Source organism: Drosophila grimshawi, unplaced genomic scaffold (genome assembly GCF_018153295.1).
Source record: "Drosophila grimshawi isolate 15287-2541.00 unplaced genomic scaffold, ASM1815329v1 contig_848, whole genome shotgun sequence".
Classification (NCBI taxonomy): domain Eukaryota; kingdom Metazoa; phylum Arthropoda; class Insecta; order Diptera; family Drosophilidae; genus Drosophila; species Drosophila grimshawi.
This window is the reverse complement of record NW_025063692.1, coordinates 10735786-10745055: the sequence shown is the minus strand read 5'-3', so window position 1 is coordinate 10745055 and position 9270 is coordinate 10735786.

Here is a 9270-nt window from a genome sequence, read left to right as displayed (position 1 = left end):
GACATACATACACACATACATACATACATATATATATATATATATAGAAATATATATACAGCAGATGAAATATTTGATGATATTGAGAAATTAGAAAATTGGAAAATTGTTATTTTGGGGTTTTTCGATCGGTCGAGTACAAACGTTTTTTGGGCCTACTAAAAAATTGAAATCAAAAAGATTTAACAATTTCATGAAAATGAAACTATGAGAAATGTTTATTAATTAACTATGTGAAGTAAATGATTATATATTGATCTATTATGCATGGATATTATATGATATGCGAGCATCCTTATAAGCAGTCTGACAACAATAACAACAACAAAAAACTCGGCTGAACTGAAAAGACAATTTTATCAGCTAATATCCGTTTAGCGAATTTGCTTAAGATAAGTGAACCGTGTATGTTATGAAATATTGTGAAATATACAAAAAGATTCCAATAAAGATAAATAAATTCCAAACAAAATTGAAACCAAATAATTAGCACGAAATTTAACAAGAACTAGTCAAGAACAGCAAAAATAAAACCAATAAATAAAATTAAAAAAAAAAAAATCAAATAATTTTGTGTTCTTTTATTTTATTGAATATATTCGAATGATTCATTCTGGAACCATCTAAGATATAAGCTTTGCAGATGAGTTTCCAATAATGTTGCCAAGTTTTAACAACAAAATTATTATTATTTGTTCTCTTGCTTAAAGCGAATTTTAGTCCATTTGTGAAGTGTTTTTTTTTTTAACATAAAGTTGAAGAACCATATGAGAGATGCAACAGAAGGGAATATAAATTGCCGTGCGGCAACACACAAAGAGCCGAATCATGCCTCAATTTGGGTAGTCTTTTTAACAATATGAATTTTAAATATGCTCAAAAAGACGAACCGATTCTATCTAATTTAGTTTGCCAACTGCCAGACAATTATTCAATGCCTCCTGCGTAGTTGTGTCGTATCAATAAAACTGTCGTCGATGTCGTCGCCAATTGCCGTGTTGCTGCCTCTTCGCGTTTATCTGTGTGTATGCTTTGCTTGCCACATTCACACTCAACATTTAGTCTATATTCTTTTTTTACTGCCAATTCATCGACAACTCGATAATGTCACAGGTGTAGATGGGGGTGGCGCCGCATGGTTGTTTTGCGCATTTTGGCATGCAAAATTTGTTGAGACCCTCGCGACTCGAGCAGGAACCCAAACAGTTGCAAAATAGCCGTGCTTACAGCAAAGCGTGCCATTATTTACTTATTTAATACAAAAAAAAAGAAGAAGAACAATTAACAATAAGTAAACGCAGTGTTTTATCAATAGATAACATAAATATGAACTATCTTGCACCGCCCGCCCCCCACAATGCGAGCAACAAGAACAGCAGCCGTCGCAGTGGCAATTCGCCGCGGCTGACCAGTCGCTCAGTTTCGCCGTGTCGCTACCGCAGTCGGGCGAATTCGTTGACTCCCACACAGCAGGATTCATCGTCGCCGTCATCGCCACAGCCGCTACGCAGGCGTCCGCCATGCTCCTCCACCTCTCAACTCAATGACATTTGCCGGCCGCGCTGCAACACTGATCCCAGCAACAGTAACAGCAGCACTAACATTAAGAAGTCGACGGCGACGCGCAGCGTCCTCGGCTCTCTGTTGCGACAGACGCTGAAGGTGACATCGGCATCGGTCGGCTTCAGTGCCAGCGAGGAGCGGTAAGCAGCTGTTAAAGTTACAGCAATAAAGTTACAGCAAAAGCTCTCAATGTAAATGTTTGCGGCGAAATAGAGTTGAACGTACACATTTCGTTCACTTCGCTCCAATTCGCTATGTTTTTTGCAAGGTCAGCGATCTTAAATTTTGCATGTAATTGTTTTTGTTGTTGTTATTATTGCTCATTGCTCGTTTGAAATGTGCTATTTGTTTAAGATTTAGAAATAATGGGTGTGTGTTTTTGTTTTGTTGCTTGTTTATCTATCAGCTGGGCATAATTTTTGGCGCTCGTTGGCTAAGCGTGACGGCTGCCTGTTTTGTTGCCAATTAATTTATTGCATGAACTTTTCGTTATGTTTTTGTTTGCTCAATAAGCAAATGCACACACACACACAGACGCACACGACTCAAAATATGCGATGGGTTGCGCTTGAGAGTCGTTAGGTGGCGCTGCGTAACTTACATCAGCGCCCACTAATGAGCTCGACCTTTCGCTTCTGCGTTAACCGTTGCTTTTGTCACTGATTCTACTTTCTGCTGACGTCTTTCGCAATAGAGATGCGCGCGTGCTGAGCTCTTTTCACTCACACGTGAAACAAATATTTATTTATTTATGTAAGAAAAGTACCTTTATCAAAAACACAATCTTATTTATTTATTCGATAAGCAAATGCAACAGCTGCGATATGAATAACAATTGAGCACGCAAACTCACACAAGCTAGCATAACAGTGTTATCAATTTAGCTATTATTTTATTGTAAGCAATAATTGCATAAATTCCGCTGCGACAATTTTAGATTTTTCAATAACGCGTGTTTATTATGAAAATCTGATAAATATATTCAAGCACTTTAAGCTAGCTATTTTCACGTCAAAGGTGAGCAGTACTGTTACACAGTGACACAAATCAGGGGTTATTGACTACATACATACATGCATAATATGTACAAAAGTGCATACATATATACATATGTATATTATATTTATATATATACATGTGTGTGTGTGTACATGCGCATACCCGCTCGCAGTAAAGCGTGAGTGGGATAAATGTTATTGGCTGCAACAGAAGCAGCATCTGAGTTGTGCTCCTTACACAAGGTAGGTGTTGCATGTGTGTATGTGTGCATGCAGTTACACAATGCTTCTTCCACTTCATAGGCTGTGCGCACTTTCCTCTTGCTCTACAACGGTGTGCATTCAGTGACGCACTCTTCTTTCTATCATTCAATCTGTTTGCTCGCTCGCTCACTAATCGCTCCTCGGGCAACGCAATGCGCTCTAATTGAATTTGTCGTTGCGATATGTAAAGCTCACAGGATACACACACACACACAGGCACGCATGCATACAGCACCCAAATTCGTAATTCACCGCGCTTTCGAATAGATTCGAGAATACATTCAAAGATAAGACTTTTCAAATATATATATATTATTAAATTATAAATAAAAGAAAGAGAATTTCTAAAGCTTCAAATGGAAATTAAGTTTTCTCTAGAGAAGTTCGACTTAATTCGAGTTATTCACAATTTATTCAAAATGTATATCAGACATTAATTTTAATGAAATAAGTTTTGTGTGTGTTTCACATTAGCGAGCGACCACTGCATTGCCAATATGTTCCACTGTGTGCGCCGCCTCCATTTGGTGGTGGCTTGAAAGCTTAAACCCACCACCAACGCAACCGGGCCGCTAACGGTACTGCTGCTGCTGAGCCTGTGAATGCCATAATGCCGCAGCGACAGAATAGCAGAAACAGTTGTAGCAGCAGCAGAACCAGCAGCGGCCCTTGTTGCCATATTCTTTGGAGAGTTGAGCGCGTCGTATCGTTAACGGAATCTCTCCGGTATACTAAAAAAAAAAAAAATAAATAATAATAATAATAAAGAGCAGCATACCAGCCGTAAAGTAATTATATGTTTTTTGTTTCGTGCGACATTTTTACATTTGAAAGTCAGCGCAACACGCAACCGAAATTCGCAATTGGCTAAATCCTGTGCGTAAACGTGAGGAAAAGTTAAAGCGCACGCCGTCAAAGCAACAACAAGAACAATTCACAAAAAGTGCAAAAAGTGTTTGGAAAACTTTTACCATACGCAACAGCATGTAAAACTCTTGCGAAAATTTGGCAAAAATCTCTGTGCAAATGCAAAATCAAGGTATGTATGTAAGTGAGCGCCCCCTATCGGCAGCGATGTGTATATGCGTGTGTGTGTGTGGAACTTTCGGCTTCTAGCTGTAGCGAGAAGAAGCACACTGTGCGTTGACTGAATAGCTGGGGGGTGGTGGGGTGGGTAGTGGACTGCGAGCGACCTCTGGATTTTCGCTCAGGCAAACAGAAATGTTTGCTCTCTCACTCTTTTGCGCGTGTTTTTTTTTCATGTTTGTTTATTTCTATGTGTGGCTGCTGCTGCTGTTGCTGCTGTTGCAACACAACACTCACATGCATACATGTATACATAGAGAGAGACCGAAAGAGAGAGCGAAAGAGACATACACACACACGCGCGCATTTTGGGGCTTCCTTTTGATTGTGTAATTGTGAATTATGAAAGCGGAAAACATAACCTTTGTGCACCGATGTCAAGGTTTGCGCAAATAACCGGAAAGGAGGAGGATCAGGAGGAGGAGGAGGGGCTTATACAAAGAAAGGTGTGCAAATAGACGCCTGCCCGTTATTTGCCGTTCAAGTTAAGCGCAAAGCTATCCAACTTTTGACAGTTTGCAAGAAGAAAAGCGCACAACAAAAATGCTGATTGTAACTTAATATTTAATGGTTTTGTGTCGGAAAATATTTGAAATTCAGAAAAGTGGCTTTGAGGCATTGGCATTGAACTAGATAAATATATATATATATATATATATATACTTATAGGTGTGTACACACACTAAACTATAATGTCCAATGACCAACTTTATGTGCAAAACTAACAAACTGTTAACACACTAAAAACTATAAAATTGTTTACTAAAATAATAGCAAATAGCTTTAAATATTTGATTAAATTGCTTGTTTGAGTTTGTTGAGTAAAGTTAAGCGATAAACTGACCAAGTTTTAAAGGTTGCTATTGTATAATTAATGTTATAAATATATAATTAGGAAGGTATTTAAGTTTTAAGAATATGTTGATCTTTTTTTGAGTGGTTTTCAACTGCTTCTAAGCCGTTATTTATTTCTTTCACCGATAGATTAACGCAATTTGCCACAACTGGTTCGCTAGGCGACAATGCGAAACGGAAGCATTCCAGGTGAGTGAATTAAATAGATACAATCCAACCAACAATCACCTCAAGCAAAATAAACGATCGACAATTAACGCTAATGAGCTTTAACAACAGTTAAACCAGCTGCTATCTGATACTGAATGGGAAATCACCTTTTTTTTTTGACAATATTACAGAAATAATATATATATAAATTACAAGAGAAAGACAAGAAATAAACCAAGATCACATTTACAAATTCCCGTCTTCTGCGAGAACGGTTTCTTTTTTAATCTGATTTCAACTCATTTTGACAAAAATATCACCGATTTTCAGGGCCATTGAGTAGAATTTAATTCGTCCATTGACAGATCATTCAATCAAAACCAGGTAGTTGCTTCCAATAACAACTTCAAAGAGTACCTGAACTCTTTTCTTTTCAACTTTCTAAATGAATAATCTCTTATCAATTTATACAATTCGGTTCTATTTTTAAATAATTTTGGTTCGTATAAAATGTAAACAAACATTTTGCACAGATTAATACAATTGAGTGGAATTTTTTTGTTTACCTACTTGATAATAGATAGGGGACCGTTTTGGTAATCAGTAAGATTAAAGGCTTGATCCGATCTCCATTTTGAAGCTGATTACGAAGTAAGACGACACAGGTGAGTAAAGATTGGAAACTGGGCCATCAAGTTGAACAACCTTTTGGAAAATCACATATATATATATATATATATACATACATAATATATAAGCGTACGGGATAATTTATAACTTTGGTATAAAAGATCGTTGCTGACAAGTTCCACTTGATAATCCAGCGAATTTGGAATTGCACGTGCCAGCATTGTTTAAATAGATGTCGAGTGCTGATTTATTAGTGTCACCGTATCGTTTCTATATATAGACGTGCTATATACTATATACTATGCCTGCGTCAATTCCAGGGCCAAAGAACGACATCATTTGATTAAAACTCTTTTGTCATCTCTCTAACCAACCGACATCTATTCGCATAGTCGTGACTGATAGCACGATCGCATTTCTCACTATATTTATATATACATATAAATTATATATATTTGTGTATATATTCGTGTGTAGATCTGTGTGTGTTTTTGTCATAAATTTGCACGAATTGTGTCAAAATATTTGGTTGCGCATTTAAATGGATCTGTCTTTAGTATTTTGTTCGTCTTCATAAACACAATCAGTTTGTATTTTCTATAATAACAAAAAAAAAACAGTGTATAATGTTAATATTTGTATCTTATTTATGTCATAAGAATGTCTCAGTCGAGAGAGCTTGACCCTGAAACCAGGTTCTTCGGCATCACCAAAAATCGGTAAAAGGGTATAATGATATTGGGCAAAAGTATGTTTGAATCAGGATCAACAGTCGAGTTGATATAGCTTTGTTAGTAGATCTCAGAGATATCGTATATCACGCAGTTGCCACAATTTTAAGGGAGTGGCTTCAAATTGATGTAAAATATACATCAACTCGAAGAATTCTATCAAGAAACATCCAAGTGGTAGTCATTACTAAATAAAACTAGAATTTGTTTAACAGCTGGATTCAGAGTATATCGTAGTCGGGCTCAGTCGAGTACAGACTCCGACGGACTGCTGATCAAGAATATATGTACTATATGAGCTATTTCCTTATATCTGCCACTCTTATATTTACCATTTAAATGGAAAAACTGAATACAGACTTCAACTTATCTACATACGTAAGAATTATGCATAAGTTTGTACTCTATGTGTATGTATGATATATATATATATGTATTCATATATATATTTTGCACATGATAAGGGATTACAATGAGTTTCCAGCGAAATTTAATTTATGGACAGACGCCTATTAGTCATGGGAAGCCTTACTGGCGCTTTTCCGGGTTTCGATTGGCAACTCATTTGTATTACAAATTAAATAGATGTCATGCCACCTGTTCAAAATAATATCGATAGATAGGAGTGTGCTCTATTTTTTTTTTGAAATTTATTTTGTTTTTTTGGGGGGTATACCTTGTGTGTCCATGTCATAGCTTGTCTGGTTTATTAGCCAGGTGTGCAGAATATTTTGTTGTCATATCTATCCAAATGTTGAACACCTGGAAGGCATTAGTCATATGATTTTCGGGGTGCAAAGATTATTTGTGTTATAATTGTTATTTTTGTAACTTTTTTAATTGACTTTTTTTTTGCGCAAGGTTCTATCAATGTGGCGCTATATGTGGCGCTATATTATATTATGGATAACATGCGAGCCTAGTAGTGCATTACTAATGTCGATTTCTCTTTGAGTTTTCTGCTTTTTTTTATTTCATTTTGTCTTGATCCCATTGAAGTTCTCCTCGAACCTCAGACCTACTTATAGATACACTATCATATCTGACCATTAAACAAACAAAACGCCCTAAAAAAAGTGACGCCCCACATTAAAATAAACTAATAAAAAACGAAAAGTAAAAGTACTTATGCGCAACTAACAGATACCCTGTAAGCAGGGAGCCATACATTTGCACTGTGTGAAATCTGAAAACGAAATAGTTATTATAATTATGATATTATTGTAATTAAAAAATGAGAATTTAATAGGATTATAATTTCAGTATAAATGACTTATACTTGATGGGGTCAGGGATACACCCCTCTGCGCGCTATGATACCCTTTTTATGCATTCTCGTGCGGTTGTAGGGTATCTTTAAAAACCCCATCGGATCAAAAGTTAGAAAGAAAAAAACAAGGTTGCTCTTGGTCTTGCTCTTGCTTGTGATTGTTGTACTTGTTGTTGTACTTCTTGTTGTTGTTGTTGTTGTCGCTTGCGGTTGTGGCGCTGCTCATCTGAGGGATGGATGGCCATGACTGCTGGCAGCGCTGCTGGGGTTTACGACGCGTCGAACTTGAGAGATGCGCTTTGTGCTCGACGGCGAAGGCTGAGCGGGTTCAGCTCGACGGCGAATTCAATTTAGCATGCAGCAGCAGCGTTGCCATATCGATAAACGTTTGCTTCGCTTATCTTTCGATTTTTATCAAAATTAATACGGTAAAAGTTCAATTAAGGCTACAAGTACTCTTTGTGGGGCGGGTGTGGAGAGGAGGGGCAACTGCCATTTATTTCGTGTGTACGATAGCAAAAGCGTGTTATTTTAGGTTTGTAGGCATGGACGGGGTATGCAGGAGCTTTGGGGAAATGTGCTGCTTGTATTATTATATTTCTCTTTTGTCAGTTCGTTTATTTTAATGTTGTTCAGTCTGTTTTTTTTTTTTTTGCTGTCATTTTTTTTATTTTTTGCACAATGGCACAAAGCAAAACGGACAAATCATCATGTGGAGCGCTAAAGGGAAAGAAAAAAGTGTGTCGTTTATGTGTGTGTGTGTGTGTGTATTGGCCAATGGTTTTAGGGTCAGCCGAAAAAAAAATTGAATTTAACGCTGTTGCGGCACAACCAAAAATAATTTACAAAGCGAAAGGTGCGCAGAACAGCAAACAGTTAAACTGAATAGTTAAAGCTCGTGTGCCGAAAAATCTCAGCTGCCGATGATCTCTGTCGGCGCATTGAGCTGCTGTTCTTGCTGCTGCTGCTGATGCTCCTTGAATAAACTAAGCACCTGTTAGGCAGAGAGACAGAGAGAGAGAGAGAGAGAGATATAGAGAGCGAGAGAGCGAGAGTAGCAGCAGAAATTTTGTAGTCAGTCTGCTGCTGCTGCTGTTGCTGCGTTGCTTCTTCTCTCATTTCATTGTTAAATTTCTTAACAACAATAACATAACATAACAGCAAGCAACGACGTCAACGTTGACGCTAACGCCGACGCCAACGCACCGCACCGCAGCATGATAAGCGCTCCGAAGAAGAAGTTTTATACACACACACACACGCACTAATGCATATGTATGCACACATACACACATATGCATGTATCCACGATTCGCCTTCGTAGCCGCGTCGCGTCGCTTCGTCGACACCTCGTCTCAGACGTTGTTGTTGCTGTTGCTGTATTGTTGATGTAGGGTCGCTGCTGCTGCTGTTCGCTGGCTGCTGCTTGTTGGCTGGACGTTGGGTCTGGCCGCAACGGCGCTTCAATTTCAAATTCAGTGCGAAAGCGAACGACAACGCAGACGGGCATCCGCCGGGAGCGAGTGAGAGATTGAGCTTTTAAAGCAGCGCAGCTTGTGGTCGCTTTTCCACACTTCGTCTTTTTTTTTGTTGTTTTTTATTCTTTCCAATTTTTTTTTTCATTGTGTATGTGTGTGTGGTTGTATTTTGCCTGCTATCTCGAGTAAAAACAACAAACAATAAATTTTTATCATCAAATAAACTGGCTAATTTGAGTGTTAGT